Raw genomic sequence first — 19078 nt, forward strand, 5'->3', positions numbered from 1 at the left:
TAATATGTTATATGGGCACTGAGTGGGCAGGCTCAGGCTGTAATATGTTATATGGGCACAGCGTGGGCAGGCTCAGGCTGTAAGATGTTATATGGGCACTGAGTGGTCAGGCTCAGACTGCAAGATGTTATATGGGCACAGCGTGGGCAGGCTCAGGCTGTAAGATGTTATATGGGCACAGTGTGGGCAGGCTCAGGCTGTAAGATGTTATATGGGCACAGCGTGGGCAGGCTCAGGCTGTAATATGTTATATGGGCACTGAGTGGTCAGGCTCAGGCTGTAATATGTTATATGGGCACTGAGTGGTCAGGCTCAGACTGCAAGATGTTATATGGGCACTGAGTGGGCAGGCTCAGGCTGTAATATGTTATATGGGCACTGAGTGGGCAGGCTCAGACTGCAAGATGTTATATGGGCACTGAGTGGTCAGGCTCAGACTGTAAGATGTTACATGGGCACTGAGTGGGTAGGCTCAGGCTGTAATATGTTATATGGGCACTGAGTGGTCAGGCTCAGGCTGTAATATGTTATATGGGCACTGAGTGGTCAGGCTCAGACTGCAAGATGTTATATGGGCACTGAGTGGGCAGGCTCAGGCTGTAATATGTTATATGGGCACTGAGTGGGCAGGCTCAGGCTGTAATATGTTATATGGGCACTGAGTGGGCAGGCTCAGACTGCAAGATGTTATATGGGCACTGAGTGGTCAGGCTCAGACTGTAAGATGTTACATGGGCACTGAGTGGGTAGGCTCAGACTGTAAGATGTTACATGGGCACTGAGTGGGTAGGCTCAGGCTGTAATATGTTATATGGGCACTGAGTGGTCAGGCTCAGACTGTAAGATGTTACATGGGCACTGAGTGGGTAGGCTCAGGCTGTAATATGTTATATGGGCACTGAGTGGGCAGGCTCAGACTGCAAGATGTTATATGGGCACTGAGTGGTCAGGCTCAGACTGTAAGATGTTATATGGGCACTGAGTGGGCAGGCTCAGACTGCAAGATGTTATATGGGCACTGAGTGGGCAGGCTCAGACTGCAAGATGTTATATGGGCACGGAGTGGGCAGGCTCAGACTGCAAGATGTTATATGGGCACTGAGTGGGCAGGCTCAGACTGCAAGATGTTACATGGGCACTGAGTGGGTAGGCTCAGGCTGCAATATGGCTGTTCACTGCATGTGAAGCTGGGATAGTACTTCTGTGTACGATGAGAGTGCTATTTTTCCTTCTGTAGTTTTCTGGTTTGCAATGAATGAACAAGCAGCATGTATAGTCTAGCACCATAATTTTAAAACTGGTTTAGAAAATCCTCTACTTTACTAATCCACCAACTAAAATCTGGAAATATCCCTTTTCCCATCTGTGATTGCCCTGATTTGTGTAATACATAAAGAAAAATATATTGCTGCTAAAAATCAGCCTAAACTTCTCGAGAATTGCTTTACGTTTAACAGATAAAAATCTATGCTGTGGTCAAAATATGACGTGAAGGACATTTACCAATAAGTCACCTACAGCACGAAACACTGGTCCTATTGCCTAAACTTTCTATTTTCACTGAAGCATGTGACCTCGCCTAACACGTCATCAAGACCTTTTAAAGAGAGCAGTAAAATTCTGTGAGCTTTGTTTACCAAATTCTTTAGCATGTTCCATTCTGCTCACTATATCACACAGTGCTTTTCTTGGGACTTGGGCACAATATTCCAAAAAAGACAAAAGTAATTTATTAACAACCACATTACATCAGACAGAGTTTTGCAGTTTTTTTTTCCTTTCTTTCTTTCTTTCTTTCTTACTGGCTCCTCTGGAAATTGTAGCCACAAGTAGCAGACTACTCTTAGTATGCAGTAAAATAATACATGCAATTTGGCAATACTCATTGCACAATCATCCCCAGTGTGGCAGAGAGATCTGGGATCTAATGGGGGACCCACGGGAGGACAACAAAAAATTTCCATGAATGTGTAGGAAGAGGAGAATAAAATATAATCGTTATTCAACTATTTACGGGGATGGTGACGACTGATCTGGCTGCCCACAGTGTGGATAGCACAAAGATTTGCATCACAACTAAATTGCACAATGCAGATTCCCCAAAAATAAACACATAAATAAATACTGAGCTAAGTAAGAAGGCCTTTGACATGGACAGTGCTACGACAGATCGAGGTAAACAGGAAAAGGTTCAAAGTCTGAGCTGACGCCAGGGACAGGCAGATTTCTTGTTTTGACAGCAGAAGTTGCAGAACTGGGAGGATAAGGTTCTTTCAGCATTAGGAGTTTATACAGCATCCCGGACAGCTATAGGCATGTGCCAAAACACTACTGACGGGAACAAAAGGGATGCAAAAGCCAACAAAACATCTGTGAATAGCTGCATTGATTTCGTGGATATGAATGCATGAAGACAAACAAGCCATGGTTCAAAACTGTACTTAGTATTACTATACAAGAAAAAGCGTGCTGCTCTATAACAGCACAACTAAGGCCTCACCTGCAATACACAAGAAAATGGTGCAAAGTACCCCACTTAAACAGGCCGGTCAATGCACTACCTGAAATTCATTTAAAAAAATAAATAAAATAATGTAAAAGGCAAAGATGGGGCCACACAATCAGTCCTTTAAAATAGGCCATGTTTACAAGCACACCAAACAGCGAACCCACGTCACCGTTATGTGCCATCGGTAATAGATCTGTCAGAGTTTAACATGACACACAGGGGTACAATACACATTAGCACCTGAGAGAAACAAGTAAAGCAGAGATTTTACCAATCACATGGTGTTACACACGTGCCTTACCAACGCACCCCGGGAGCAAACAAACTTGCACTGTACAAAACACATGTGAAAAATCTCACCAAGATATAAATACTCCACAAACTGTAATGGGCAGACGGCACTGGGAGCTGGTCAATGAAAGCGTTCCTCTGGAAACTATTTTAAGTGCAGTTTCCGGATATGGGGGATATATTTGATACAATTTCTTCCTCCATGCTATGCAGCAGAGTGGCAAGGATTATTACACCATTTAAATCCACATGTCCAGTTATCAGACACCATAAACAAATAGCAGTAACTATTGTTTCACATATGTCACCAACATAGATCCACAAACATGCACTTAATTTGAAAAACTCAATAAAACAATAATTGCAAGCTCAACGAACCAGAAGCTGTTTAAACAATCGCTGGCTCCTATTTTTATATTTATAAAGAGCTCTATATGTGCAGTTGCTAATTAGCTGACAAAACAAACACAAAGAAAAGCAAAACAACAAACGACAAATAAAATATATATAAACTTTCCCCCAATACAACATAACTAGCTCTCAAATGTTTATATCTAAAAGATGGTTGCTTAACGTAAATTCTAGTCAGATATGGTGGTCTGACTTAAATTGTATTCTACTACTGCTTGCTAGATTAATAAAAAATATATAACATTGAATACACACGCAGCACCCATCTGCTTTGCAAAGGCTTAAAAACTGACTTCTCTCAGGTGATAGCCATAGTGCGCCATTATTGATGGACAAAGGGGAGTAAAGTACTCAAAACATTAACTTTGTTGGAGTAAAAAAAAGTCAGCCACCTGTCTGCACGCTTGCAATCTCACAGCAACCGGTTCAAGGCTGGATGTGCCAGGAATACCTTTCCAACAAGCTCTTCTATGCCTCAAAAATTTGAGATTTGGATGCAGGACAAACCGTATGAATTTATAAAGCCATACTTTCAAAGGATAACTTGGAAAAATAAACCCAAAAATGATAACACTATCACTGAAGGCCAATCCTGACACTGCAGAGGTTAGGGACTAGAGTTCCTACGAAGCTCTGCTGATCTTTGGCTGGCTGAGAATCATGGGACATTAATTTACCAAATATGTAGGTTGCCAAGATTAGCAGGCAATGCTCTAGCTTGCAGCAGAGCTTCAAAGTTACCTAAAACATGCTACTAACTTAAATAAAAACTCTTTTTGTTTTGCAGTTTTTAGTGCGTGTGTAGGTGTATGTAAATACACACACACACACACACACAGATTAAGAGTACACACAGATTTCACAGGACAGAAAAGAGGTTTGGTTATGAAAACACACGTGGAATGCTCTGCATAATATTGTACTTTCAAACTCTCTTTCTGGATAATAATCTGTATACCTCTCCCTGTATTATCCCAGCACGTTCCCTTCAGTATTGATCCCCAATATTAAACCATATGCATTTTCATAACAGCATCACAAAAACCCTAAATCCTCTCTATTAAGGGTCTTTCTGTAAAACTAGGAATTCTGCTGAATTGCATTTAAGGCCAAATTAGCAGAGTTGCACAATTCTCCAAATGTGGCTATTTTTGGAACTTAATTTACCCTCATCAATACATTCCCAATAATTCCCAGTTTAGTGAATAATTGTCTGTATTACCCTGGAAACTCACTGCGCTACCCCCTGGATACTGTATTCCATAACAGCTTTTATTATGACCTGCTACCCCTAGCACACTCTGTATTATCCTCATGGCTGCTGGTTAACTCTTGGTATTACCCTCTGGGCCCCTGTAACGATTTCCCTTCTCGCCCCCTACTAACCTCTGCGCCTGTGTACCAATCCCTATTCTCTCTGTATTAACCCTCAGTCTATTCTATATTACACTCTGGTCCCATTTTACCATCTGTGCCCTTATAATGCCCTTTAGCCCTGCTGTTCTATTATATGCCCCAATCTCTCGTTCTCCACTTATAATACCCCATCTCTGTCAGCCTCTCCGCAGATTGCCCCCCCATCTCTGTCACCCTCTCGGCAGATTGCCCCCCCATCTCTGTCAACCTCTCGGCAGATTGCCCCCCCATCTCTGTCAACCTCTCCGCAGATTGCCCCCCCATCTCTGTCAACCTCTCCGCAGATTGCCCCCCCATCTCTGTCAACCTCTCCGCAGATTGCCCCCCCCATCTCTGTCAACCTCTCCGCAGATTGCCCCCCCCATCTCTGTCAACCTCTCCGCAGATTGCCCCCCCCCATCTCTGTCAACCTCTCCGCAGATTGCCCCCCCCCATCTCTGTCAACCTCTCCGCAGATTGCCCCCCCATCTCTGTCAACCTCTCCGCAGATTGCCCCCCCATCTCTGTCAACCTCTCCGCAGATTGCCCCCCCATCTCTGTCAACCTCTCCGCAGATTGCCCCCCCATCTCTGTCAACCTCTCCGCAGATTGCCCCCCCATCTCTGTCAACCTCTCCGCAGATTGCCCCCCCATCTCTGTCAACCTCTCCGCAGATTGCCCCCCCATCTCTGTCAACCTCTCCGCAGATTGCCCCCCCATCTCTGTCAACCTCTCCGCAGATTGCCCCCCCATCTCTGTCAACCTCTCCGCAGATTGCCCCCCCATCTCTGTCAACCTCTCCGCAGATTGCCCCCCCATCTCTGTCAACCTCTCCGCAGATTGCCCCCCCATCTCTGTCAACCTCTCCGCAGATTGCCCCCCCATCTCTGTCAACCTCTCCGCAGATTGCCCCCCCATCTCTGTTAACCTCTCCGCAGATTGCCCCCCCATCTCTGTCAACCTCTCCGCAGATTGCCCCCCCCCATCTCTGTCAACCTCTCCGCAGATTGCCCCCCCATCTCTGTCAACCTCTCCGCAGATTGCTCCCCCATCTCTGTCAACCTCTCCGCAGATTGCCCCCCCATCTCTGTCAACCACTCCGCAGATTGCCCCAACTCAGTCAACCACTCCGCAGATTGCCCCAACTCAGTCAACCACTCCGCAGATTGCCCCAACTCAGTCAACCACTCCGCAGATTGCCCCAACTCAGTCAACCACTCCGCAGATTGCCCCAACTCAGTCAACCACTCCGCAGATTGCCCCCAACTCAGTCAACCACTCCGCAGATTGCCCCAACTCAGTCAACCACTCCGCAGATTGCCCCAACTCAGTCAACCACTCCGCAGATTGCCCCAACTCAGTCAACCACTCCGCAGATTGCCCCAACTCAGTCAACCACTCCGCAGATTGCCCCAACTCAGTCAACCACTCCGCAGATTGCCCCAACTCAGTCAACCACTCCGCAGATTGCCCCAACTCAGTCAACCCTTTTTGCAGATCCCCTGGATTACTATAGCTGTCTCTATATTGCCCTTTTGCCCCCTGAATTACTATAGCTGTCTCTATATTGCCCTTTTGCCCCCTGAATTACTATAGCTGTCTCTATATTGCCCTTTTGCCCCCTGAATTACTATAGCTGTCTCTATATTGCCCTTTTGCCCCCTGAATTACTATAGCTGTCTCTATATTGCCCTTTTGCCCCCTGAATTACTATAGCTGTCTCTATATTGCCTTTTAGCCTCCTGGATTACTATAGCTGTCTCTATATTGCCCTTTTGCCCCCTGAATTACTATAGCTGTCTCTATATTGCCCTTTTGCCCCCTGAATTACTATAGCTGTCTCTATATTGCCTTTAGCCCCCCAAATTACTATAGCTGTCTCTATATTGCCCTTTTGCCCCCCGAATTACTATAGCCGTCTCTATATTGCCCTTTTGCCCACTGGATTACTATAGCTGTCTATATTGCCTTTTCGCCCCCTGGATTACTATGGCTCTCTCTATATTGCCTTTTCGCCCCCTGGATTACTATAGCTGTCTCTATATGGCCTTTTTGCCCCCTGAATTACTATAGCTGTCTCTATATTGCCTTTTTGCCCCCTGAATTACTATGGCTCTCTCTATTTTGCCTTTTTGCCCCCTGGATTACTATGGCTCTCTCTATTTTGCCTTTTTGCCCCCTGGATTACTATGGCTCTCTCTATTTTGCCTTTTTACCCCTGGATTACTATAGCTGTCTCTATATTGCCTTTTAGCCCCCTGGATTATTATAGCTGTCTCTATATTGCCTTTTAGCCCCCTGGATTACTATAGCTGTCTCTATATGGCCTTTTAGCCCCCTGGATTACTATTGCTGTCTTAATATTGCCCTTTAAATTACTATAACAGTCTCTATATTGCCCTTCAGCCCCCCCCCCCCCCTGTATCAACCCAGTTGTCTCTGTATTGCCCTCTAGTCTCTACATTGCCTCAGCTGTCTCTGTTCTGCCCTCTAGCTCATATACAGCACCAGCTGCCTTCTAGCACCCTGTATCGCCCTCTGTATTATCCCAGCTGTCTCAGTATTGCCCTCTAGCCCCTATTTTGCCCCAGCTGTCTCAGTATTGCCCTCTAGCCCCTATATTGCCCCAGCTGTCTCAGTAGTGATCTCTAGCCCCTATTTTGCCCTTGCTGTCTCAGTATTGCCCTCTAGCCCTCAGTATTGCCCCAGCTGTCTCAGTATTGCCCTCCAGCCCCCCGTATTGCCCTCCAGCCCCCCGTATTGCCCTCCAGCCCCCCGTATTGCCCCAGCTGTCTCAGTATTGCCCTCTAGCCCCTGTATAGTCCCAGCTGTCTCAGTATTGCCCTCTAGCCCCCTGTATTGTCCTAGCTGTCTCAGTATAGCCCTCTAGCCCCCTGTATTGCCCCAGCTGTCTCAGTATTGCCCTCTAGCCCCTGTATTGCCCCAGCTGTCTCAGTATTGCCCTCTATCCCCCAGCTGTCTCAGTATTGCCCTCTAGCCCCCTGTATTGCCCCAGCTCTCAGTATTGCCCTCTAGCCCCTGTACTGCCCCAGCTGTCTCAGTATTGCCCTCTAGCCCCGTGTATTGTCCCAGTTGTCTCAGTATTGCCCTCTAGCCCTCTGTATTGCCCCAGCTGTCTCAGTATTGCCCTCTAGCCCCCTGTATTGCCCCAGCTTTGCCCTCTGCATTGCCCCAGCCCCCTGTATTGCCCCAGCTGTCTCAGTATTGCCCTCTAGCCCCCTGTATTGCCCCAGCTGTCTCAGTATTGCCCTCTAGCCCCTGTATTGCCCCAGCTGTCTCAGTATTGCCCTCTAGCCCCCTGTATTGCCCCAGCTGTCTCAGTATTGCCCTCTAGCCCCCTGTATTGCCCCAGCTGTCTCAGTATTGCCCTCTAGCCCCCCAGCTGTCTCAGTATTGCCCTCTAGCCCCCTGTATTGCCCCAGCTGTCTCAGTATTGCCCTCCAGCCCCCTGTATTGCCCCAGCTGTCTCAGTATTGCCCTCTATCCCCCAGCTGTCTCAGTATTGCCCTCCAGCCCCCGTATTGCCCCAGCTGTCTCAGTATTGACCTCTAGCCCCCGTATTGCCCCAGCTGTCTCAGTATTGACCTCTAGCCCCCTGTATTGCCCCAGCTGTCTCAGTATTGACCTCTAGCCCCTGTATTGCCCCAGCTGTCTCAGTATTGACCTCTAGCCCCTGTATTGCCCCAGCTGTCTCAGTATTGCCCTCTAGCCCCCTGTATTGCCCCAGCTGTCTCAGTATTGCCCTCTAGCCCCTGTATTGCCCCAGCTGTCTCAGTATTGCCCTCTAGCCTCTGTATTGCCCCAGCTGTCTCAGTATTGCCCTCTAGCCCTGTGTATTGTCCCAGTTGTCTCAGTATTGCCCTCTAGCCCCCTGTATTGCCCTCTAGCCCCCTGTATTGCCCTCTAGCCCCCTGTATTGCCCTCTAGCCCCCTGTATTGCCCTCTAGCCCCCTGTATTGCCCTCTAGCCCCCTGTATTGCCCTCTAGCCCCCTGTATTGCCCTCTAGCCCCCTGTATTGCCCCAGCTTTGCCCTCTGCATTGCCCCAGCCCCCTGTATTGCCCTCTAGCCCCCTGTATTGCCCCAGCTGTCTCAGTATTGCCCCAGCTGTCTCAGTATTGCCCTTTAGCCCCCTGTATTGCCCCAGCTGTCTCAGTATTGCCCTCTAGCCCCCTGTATTGCCCCAGCTGTCTCAGTATTGCCCTCTAGCCCCCTGTATTGCCCCAGCTGTCTCAGTATTGCCCTCTAGCCCCTGTATTGCCCCAGCTGTCTCAGTATTGCCCTCTATCCCCCCAACTGTCTCAGTATTGCCCTCTATCCCCCCAGCTGTCTCAGTATTGCCCTCCAGCCCCTGTGTTGCCCTAGCTGTCTCAGTATTGCCCTCTAGCCCCCTGTATTGCCCCAGCTGTCTCAGTATTGCCCTCTAGCCCCTGTATTGCCCCAGCTGTCTCAGTATTGCCCTCTAGCCCCTGTATTGCCCCAGCTGTCTCAGTATTGCCCTCTAGCCCCTGTATTGCCCCAGCTGTCTCAGTATTGCCCTCTAGCCCCCCAGCTGTCTCAGTATTGCCCTCCAGCCGTCTCAGTATTGCCCTCCAGCCGTCTCAGTATTGCCCTCCAGCCCCCGTATTGCCCTAGCTGTCTCAGTATTGCCCTCTAGCCCCCTGTATTGCCCCAGCTGTCTCAGTATTGCCCTCTAGCCCCCTGTATTGCCCCAGCTGTCTCAGTATTGCCCTCTAGCCCCCTGTATTGCCCCAGCTGTCTCAGTATTGCCCTCTAGCCCCCTGTATTGCCCCAGCTGTCTCAGTATTGCCCCAGCTTTGCCCTCTGCATTGCCCCAGCCCCGAGCTCCCCCATACCGTGTTCCTGTCCCGGGTGTGAGTGCTGGCTGTCCCCGGGCGGTGCAGTCGGTGTCGGACTCGGTGTTTCCCCGGTAATCCCCGGTGCTCTGGGCCTCCCCCTCCGGGTGTCTCTTCCTCGCTCTCACCGGAAACTGCCGCGTCAGCCAATCAGCGGCCGCCAGTGACGTCAATGGGCCTCGCTCTGACAGGAAACGGTTTCCTCGGCAACGGTAACCCCTTCACTGCCGGAACCGTGTGAACAGAGAGAGGTGGGGAGGGGGCGGGGCTGGCTGTACAGAGCAAGACCCTAATATACAGAGTGAACCCCTTAATATACACAGAGTGAACCCCCTAATAAAGAAAGTGAACCCCCTAATACAGAGAGTGAACCCCCTAATATACAGAGTGAACCCCTTAATATACACAGAGTGAGCCCCCTAATAAAGAGAGTGAACCCCTTAATATACAGAGAGTGAACCCCCTAATACAGATAGTGAACACCCTAATACAGAGAGTGAACCCCTTAATATACAGAGTGAACCCCTTAATATACAGAGAGTGAACCCCCTAATAAAGAAAGTGAACCCCTTAATATACAGAGAGTGAACCCCATAATACAGAGAGTGAACCCCCTAATATACAGAGTGAACCCCTTAATATACAGAGAGTGAACCCCCTAATAAAGAAAGTGAACCCCTTAATATACAGAGAGTGAACCCCCTAATACAGAGAGTGAACCCCCTGATATACAGAGTGAACCCCTTAATATACAGAGAGTGAACCCCCTAATAAAGAAAGTGAACCCCTTAATATACAGAGAGTGAACCCCCTAATATACAGAGAGTGAACCCCTTAATATACAGAGAGTGAACCCCCTAATATACAGAGAGTGAACCCCTTAATATACAGAGAGTGAACCCCCTAATACAGAGAGTGAACCCCCTAATATACAGAGAGTGAACCCCCTAATAAAGAAAGTGAACCCCCTAATACAGAGAGTGAACCCCTTAATATACAGAGAGTGAACCCCCTAATAAAGAAAGTGAACCCCCTAATACAGAGAGTGAACCCCTTAATATACAGAGTGAACCCCCTAATATACAGAGTGAACCCCCTAATATACAGAGAGTGAACCCCCTAATATACAGAGTGAACCCCTTAATATACAGAGAGTGAACCCCTTAATATATTATATTATAGAGAATATTTGATAGAGTCCTAATATACAGAGAGTGAACCCCTTAATATACAGAGAGTGAACTCCCTAATATAAAGAGTGAACCCCCTAATACAGAGAGTGAACCCCCTAATACAGAGAGTGAACCCTCTAATACAGAGAGTGAACCCCCTAATATACAGAGTGAACCCCCTAATAAAGAGAGTGAACCCCCTAATAAAGAGAGTGAACCCCCTTATACAGAGAGTGAACCCCCTAATATACAGACAGTGAACCCCTTAATATACAGAGAGTGAACCCCCTAATACAGAGAGTGAACCCCCTAATATAAAGAGAGTGAACCCCCTAATACAGAGAGTGAACCCCCTAATACAGAGTGAACCCCCTAATACAGAGAGTGAACCCCCTAATACAGGGTGAACCCCCTAATACAGAGAGTGAACCCCCTAATACAGAGTGAACCCTGCATTATACAGAGAGTGAACCCCCTATTAAAAAGAGAGTGAACCCTGTAATACAGAGAGTGAACCCTCTAATAAAGAGAGTGAACCCCCTAATATACAGAGTGTGAACCCCCTAATAAAGAGAGTGAACCCCCTAACACAGAGAGTGAACCCCTAATACAGAGAGTGAACCCCCTAATAAAGAGAGTGAACCCCCTAATACAGAGAGTGAGCCCCCTAATATACAGAGAGTGAACCCCCTAATATAAAGAGAGTGAACCCCCTAATATACAGAGAGCGAACCCCCTAATATAAAGAGAGTGAACCCTGTAATATAAAGAGAGTGAACCCTGTATTATACAGGGAGTGAACCCCCTAATACAGAGAGTGAACCCCCTAATACAGATACAGATAATATACAGAGACAGCCGGGGCAATATATAGATATAACTTGGATAATATACAGAGAACTGGGGCAATATATAGATATAACTTGGATAATATAGAGAGAGAGCCGGGGCAATATAGAGATATAACTTGGATAATATACAGAGAGAGCATGGGCAATATAAAGATATAACTTGGATAATATACAGAGAGAGCCGGGGCAATATATAGATATAACTTGGATAATATAGAGAGAGAGACGGGGCAATATAGAGATATAACTTGGATAATATACAGAGAGAGCATGGGCAATATAGAGATATAACTTGGATAATATACAGAGAGAGCCGGGGCAATATATAGATATAACTTGGATAATATAGAGAGAGAGCCGGGGCAATATAGAGATATAACTTGGATAATATACAGAGAGAGCATGGGCAATATAGAGATATAACTTGGATAATATACAGAGAGAGCATGGGCAATATAGAGATATAACTTGGATAATATACAGAGAGAGCCGGGGCAATATAGAGATATAACTTGGATAATATAAAGACAGAGCCGGGGCAATATAGAGATATAACTTGGATAATATACAGAGAGAGCTTGGGCAATATAGAGATATAACTTGGATAATATAAAGAGAGAGCCGGGGCAATATAGAGATATAACTTGTATAATATACAGATAACTGGGGCAATGACACACAGGTACACACACTAGCACACAGATACACACACCTTGACACACAGTGTGCATCTGTGTGTGTGTGTGTGTGTGTGTGTATGTATGTTTCTGTGTGTCAAGGTGTGTGTACCCAAGTGTCAAAGTGTGTATCTGTGTTTGTATGTGCCGGTGTGTGTCAAGGTGCGTGTATTTGTGTTTTTTTATGTGCCAGTGTGTGTATCTGTGTGTCAGTGTGTATCTGTGTGTGTGTGTATGTATCTGACACACAGATTCACACACACTGGCACATAGTGGCACACATACACATTCTGACATACAGACACACACACCTTGACACACAGATACATACACTCAGATACACATACACACACTCAGATGCACACAGTAAACCATACACACATCTTGACTCACATATACACACACTCAGATACACACAGTGACATATACACACACTTGCACCCACAGATACACACACTGGCACATACAAACACACTGATATACACTGGCACATACACACACACACACACACACACTCAATACACACATACTGACATACACACACACACAGATACACACAGTGACACATACACATACCGTGACACACAAATACACACTGACACACACTCAGACACACATACACTCTCACTGACAAACACACATACTCTTTGACAGAAACACATACAAACACATACACTCTCACTGACAAGCACACATACATTCTCACTGACATACACATACACACTTACACACTCACTGACAAGCAAACATACACTCTGACAAACAAACACTAACTGACAAACACACACACTCTCAGTGACAAACACACACTCACTGACAAAAACACATACAAACTCCTTAACAGACACACACACAATTTATTTATTGTTTTACATTTCTCTCCACCCAGCCTCCCTGCCTTTGGGAGTGCTGGCATGGAGTCTCTATTTCCCTGGGGACCAGTGTGGCTGCTGGGCTGAGCAGCTGGCGTGCAGTCCCAGGGGTCCAGTGGGGCTGCTGGGCTGAGCGGCTGGCATGTAGTCCCTGGGGTCCAGTGGGGCTGCTGGGCTGAGCGCGTGCGAGAGAGCAGTGATCTTCCTGCTTAGCTCCCTCGCATGCCTCTTAGTGATGCCGGAGCCGGAGTGACGTCATATTCTGGCTCCGTCGTCACTGTTGTGAGCGCCGCGATAATGGCCGCCACGCTAATAGAGGCGGGCGGCGAGGGAGCACTCTCCCATGCTCAGCTCCCTCTCCGCTGCCTCAATTATCGCAGTGGCCATTTTGTTTCCTGCAATTGGGAAACGCTGCTCTAAGGCAATCAGTAGCTCCCCATTCACAAGAAGTCTTAAGAAACGTATCTTATTTTAACTTGAAAATCCTGTGTGGAGAACACAAACAGGGTTATTCACTAAAAATGAGAATTCAAGGTGAATTTTAAATTTAAGGTCAAACTACCTGAACTGGAAGAATTCTCTATGTCAGCGTTGCTTTCAGTTTGGTTTACCTGGCCTTAAATTTGAAATTCACTTTGAATTCTCATTTTTAGTGAATAACCCTGTTTGTGTGCTCCACATAGGATTTTCCATAAAAAATAAAAAAAAATAACCCTAAAAATGCAAAAGTGATAGAGAGAGCATGCACGAATGTGAATGAACGTTTTCTGATTTTATATATAGATATATCTTTTGAGAAAACAAACTTAATATTTTCTCTGACTGTTAGTACTATTACAAATACACAAAAATAAGTCCTGCGCTCAGACTCCCACTACTCCAGGGCGGCAGCAATGACTATAGTACACATCAGCCCCAATACATACAATATTTATTTATTTTTTTGTATTTCAGACATGTACCTGCCTTGTATAAACAAAGACAAAGAAAAGATTTACCTGCGCTCTATCCCAAATCTCTATGCATATTTAAATAACTGGAGGTTTTTTTGTAGCACTCGAATGGCCTTGATGTGGCAGGGGAGCTTACAATCCAATAGCCATTCGAGTGCTACTAAAAACCTCCAGTTATTTAAACATGCATAGGGATTTGGGATAGTGTGCAAGAGATTTTAGTACTATCAAACTGCACCAGTGCACATGATTTGCTCATATTTGCAAGTTTGTCATTGTTTCGTTTTCTTATTTCTCCAAATTTCAGAGAATTCTGGCGTATTGCAGTATTTTACAATACCTTTTTTTTATTGTACTAAAATAATTTTGGAATGATCCGTCTTTGGGTATTTCTTTACGTTTAGAGTGGATCTCTTGAAAGCTTGTTGTATCAAAATCATGTTGGCCGAATAAAATTATTAGAAGATATGGCATGCTTTGCATCTGCATTGCTGGGCTGAAACAGTTATGAAGGTAATGGTATCTTGGAGACTATAGTCTGTTCTGTGCCATTTTGTATTAACTCCACTACATGCAAAATGAAAACGTTATGACTTGTGAGGAATATAATAGAATTGCACCAATTTTATTGAGCTGTATCAAGTCTATTCAGTCATCTTACGGCAAGCCAAAAAGCGCCAGGATGCCATATTGCCAAGACAGGTAGCCATGCTGGGCTGTCCATTCACATAGCTCCTCTGAAGTTCTCCCACGTGAGTCCTAATACCCTATAATCTCCTAGTGCAGGGGTAAGCAACCTTCGGCACTCCAGATGTTGTGGACTATATTTCCCATAACGCACCATGCTGGCCAAGCATCAGGGGAGGTCTGATTGCTGCGTGGCATTCTTTTTGTTCCTAATTAAGCTAGGGCGCTCTGAGTTAGGTGTTTAGGGTTAGGGAGGATTTGAAATTATTGGTGTTTGTCTGGATGACTATCATGGGAGTTGGAAGTAAAAAAGCAAGTCTCACTCCTAACCCTAAGGTCCCTGTAAACTAAAGGCCCCCTCCAAACCATAAACCCTGCTGACCCTAACCTTCAGCTGATTGTCATGGGTAATGTAGTCCTTAAACATCTGGGGGCGAATGTTAGCCATCTCTGCAGAGGGGGCTCAGAGTTTGATGTTACAATTAACACTGTTTTACATTGAACGGTTAAAACTTAAGGACCACTTCATTAAGATGAACTGATTTGGGGTCCTTTAATGTATACTTCTCTCCGAGATATGGAGAGTGCCTTGAGGCATGGTGAGACCAATCTAAGGAGGACTCCTCCTCTCGACATATTTGTGTTCAGGTAAATGCTGCAAGGAATGTTTCTGAGCGTTTTAGCTGCCGCACCCAATCTAGTTTAAAATATACAGCAGGAACACAGCAGAGAGTCACATCGGAACTTTGCCTGTGAGTCAAGGTAAGCCTCCAATGCTCATCTGCCATTGGATTTAGAATACTAATTACATCATACCTAGCATGGGGATTGTTTATAATATCATTAAAATGGTTTGTATGTTCTGAAAATAGAATTTGGAGTTCGTTTAAAACTAAATGGAACAAAGAATTGCTTTAAAATTTCTCGATATTTTTGCATGCTGGTGAGCAGGTCATGAAAAGTGTTACATTGGAATATTCAGGATTCATCAGGAGGGAAATTCGTTTGTGAAAGAAAGTGGGATGCTTAAATGTTTACCTAATCACAAGTTAATTAGTTCCTCTTTGAGTTATGGAATCATTTCTTTATTACCTGCAGCAATTATATGGCACGTTACAGGGCAATATATTTCATACCCTGCCCATCACAATTCAGAAAGGATATAGGTTTAGAAAGATATGGCCGCTTTGGCAACTTGTGATGCAAACTCAGTATTTTGTAGCAGCGCATGTAGTAACTGCCCATTGTGATATTAGAAATAGATGTGCAGTCAGAGCAAGATGTATTACGCATTCTTCAAATGGTCTATTTAACCCCTTAAGGACCAAACTTCTGTAATAAAAGGGAATCATGACATGTCACACATGTCATGTGTCCTTAAGGGGTTAAAGGAAACACTTCCAGATTGGTAGAAACACCGTCCAACAGGTAAACTGTATAAAAAGACACAAACCGAGGTCATGGTACTAGAATGCCATATGATGGAGGCTGAATTCGGAATATCCAATAATGAACAGCCAAATCACACCTGAACTTAGTACTTGCGTGCAGTTGATAAGACTGTAAGCTAATTTGAGCAGGGCCCTCGTCACCATTTATCTGTTTTTTACATATTTACATATTTTTTTTGGCAATTACTTTCTATCATGTATCCCCGCTGTATAATTATCAGGTACTCTGAAATACACCGGTGATATGATGTCAATTGCAAATAATTCAAGTTCCAAAATACAAACAAACAATGTGGAGTAAAATGGCTGCAAAAGGGTTCAGTGTCGAGCAAACCCCAGGAATCTCCATCCCACCATGAGTCCTAATTCTTGGGCCCTAATGACAGCAGGAGTAGGATGCATTAGGTCAGTGACATTGCCTTCATCAGACGTCCAAGAGGACAGATTAGAGAGGTCAGTGCGTGAGACGGACTTCTTTCACTAGACGCATGGGACTGATGTATAAAAATCTATGTTGACTTAAATGCTGGTTATAATTACCCTGAATGCACAAGGCGTCCTGATATATCCTACTAAAACTCGAAGCACAGGAATGTCTTATGATTAAGGAGTGTCAGCCACCACCCACCAGCCGAGATAGATAAACAATAAAGTTGGAAGATATTTTTTGTTTGATTTGCTCAAGTGCTGAGAATTACCATTATTTTGTAGCAAATGAGCTCTCATTTCTGTTACCAAGCGAGAAATGTAAGACTATCAGGGGCTTATTAAATGAGGAATCTAGGCTCTATGTCATGCTTTTAAAGATCAAGTCCCCTGTTTGAGTGATCAGCTAAGTAACCCATAACAATGTTCAGCTTTGCACAGATTGTCCACAATGAAACTTCTGCATTATCTGAGCATCAGTTTAGGGGACAGGCATTGAGTGCCAGTAGATACTTACTTTTTTTTATTGTCCAATCACTCAAAAACATTTTAACAAAAAAAAAAGTGTACAGCACCCAAAGATTCCTTTCTTCTTGACCATTGCAATCACTACTTTGGAACCAACAGTGTTTCTTTAATTAAACTGTAGCCTCTCAGCCTCTCTCCACAGGTACTCTCTGTGGCTGAGCTATTTTTAACATTACATAACCACTCTATGGAATGTGATAGCCCTTTAAAACCATCCTGAATGTAAGTTTGTATTTAGTTTATCTGACCTGCATTCACACAACACATTACATTTCCATAGAGATCTAATCTTGATTTTAATTAATTTTGTACGTGAAACGTGAAGTGCAACATTAAGTATTTCAACATCTATTCAGCAGTCATATTACAGTTGATTCAGAAAAACAAGGAAAATGCTAATTACTAAGTGGTGAGTTGTTTCAAAGAATCTCCTTTTTTTCTTAATTTTGCAATTCGGCCCACAACTCATCATAACTCACTGCTTAGAGTGTAAACACTTTGGCATAGCTTAAAAGAGCAATCTTTTTATTGAGTAGGAAGTGTTAATGGCTCTTCCATCTGAAGTTTAGCAATTAACAGTAATATAAAGCTGAATATTCTGGCATTGTTGAAATTCTTAAAGGCTGTTCTCAATACACCAAGATCTCAGATCAAGTCCTAACCTATCCTGGCTCCCTTTCAAGTCTCAACATATTACGGAAATAGAAAACCTGATCAGCTGCTGTTTAAAATCCAGTGTCAAAGCTACCAGCGCAGATAATCAAATATATACTCTTTACATCACTTAATTAATTGCACAAAATAGTGTTATTTTTAAATTGTTTATTTATACATACAGCGCCAAAATATTCTGTAGTGCTGTACCATAGGATACAAGACAAATATTTAATTCTTACAAAATGTGTATGACATACGGGAACAAAAGGCAAAGAGCTCACAATTTCATAAACAATTATTTAAAGACAGCAACAACAAACATAGCAAATGCTCGGATGTAAAAGAACAACTGTGTCAATAAAATGCGCAGGCAAAATCTTCTAACTCAGTGGTTCCCAAACCAGTCCTCAAGGCACCCATACAAGGCCTTGACAAAGCCAGGAGGTAGGCATAGCAGCCAAGAGAAGTTGAGTGCCAGCTAGCAAGCTGGGAAAATGTCTATGCCAGGTGGCATTGCTGGTGCGGGTCGGGGACAGGAGGCTACACGTCTGCGTCTCCCAGGTCAGGCTGCACTCCGTCGGTTGGCAGCTAGCAGGAAAGGTCGGGTGCTGAGGACGGCGGGCTCCGGTGTGACAGGGAGTGCCCCCAGGTCTGTGACCAATGCTGGAGATGCCCCTACTGGTCTCGGTGAGTCGAGCCCCACGACCTTGTATCCTTGGGAGTGTGTGGCAGGACATGGGTGCCCAGGGGCACGGAGGAAACGGCCATGGGGGGTCCAGGTAGCGGGAAGGAATCTGGTACAGCCCCTGGCTGGGGCCAGATCAGCTGCGGTGGAGGCCAATATCCCATTCCAAAGACCGCAAGGTATGGCCACAACAGCCTGACACGGCAGTGCCCACACACAAGAAGTCACTAAAGAACCTACCCAATTCCTCCTTCACCACCCACTCCAAAAAGGAACTAAACGTTTCGAAGTAGGAACATGAAATGGAGCAGCCCATAGGCAAGCAAAGGTCCACAAAATATGCCACGTCGAACATGCAACCTAACAGATGGTGACAATCCGGATGAATCGGCAGTAATCGAAAAGCCGACTCTACGTCAGCCTTCGCCATCAATGCCCCGCATCCTGCCTTCCGAACCAACCTAACTGCCTGGTCAAATGATGCGTAGGAGACAGAACACAGGGCCGCATCAATGTCATCATTCACCGAAGAACTTTTCGGATATGACAAATGATGGATTGGGCGGAGCTTACCCAGTTCTTTCTTAGGCACCAAGCCCAAAGGTGAAATCCGTAAGTCCGCCGAAGGAGGTTCTGA

The 19078-nt window shown here is 45.3% G+C and overlaps 3 protein-coding genes across 4 annotated transcripts in view; 1 reads left to right on the forward strand and 2 right to left on the reverse strand.

Moving 5' to 3' along the window:
* The window catches only part of PRKAR1A (protein kinase cAMP-dependent type I regulatory subunit alpha), a 29886-nt gene extending 20254 nt beyond the window's left edge, over positions 1 to 9632 (reverse strand). Inside the window, exon 1 of one of the 2 annotated variants that reach the window (XM_063456096.1) lies at positions 9483 to 9632. The gene's annotated coding sequence lies outside the window, so the exon portion shown is untranslated. The remainder of the gene's footprint in view (positions 1 to 9482) is intronic. The other variant, XM_063456097.1, reaches the window with a different exon arrangement.
* GNA13 (G protein subunit alpha 13) overlaps positions 1 to 19078 on the reverse strand; it is a 598177-nt gene that overhangs the window by 274453 nt on the left and 304646 nt on the right. The gene's annotated exons all lie outside the window — the stretch shown is intronic.
* LOC134611838 (actin-related protein 2/3 complex subunit 1A-A-like) overlaps positions 15347 to 19078 on the forward strand; it is a 30228-nt gene continuing 26496 nt past the window's right edge. Inside the window, exon 1 of the mRNA XM_063456098.1 lies at positions 15347 to 15456. The gene's annotated coding sequence lies outside the window, so the exon portion shown is untranslated. The remainder of the gene's footprint in view (positions 15457 to 19078) is intronic.

Source organism: Pelobates fuscus, chromosome 5 (genome assembly GCF_036172605.1).
Source record: "Pelobates fuscus isolate aPelFus1 chromosome 5, aPelFus1.pri, whole genome shotgun sequence".
NCBI classification, from domain to species: domain Eukaryota; kingdom Metazoa; phylum Chordata; class Amphibia; order Anura; family Pelobatidae; genus Pelobates; species Pelobates fuscus.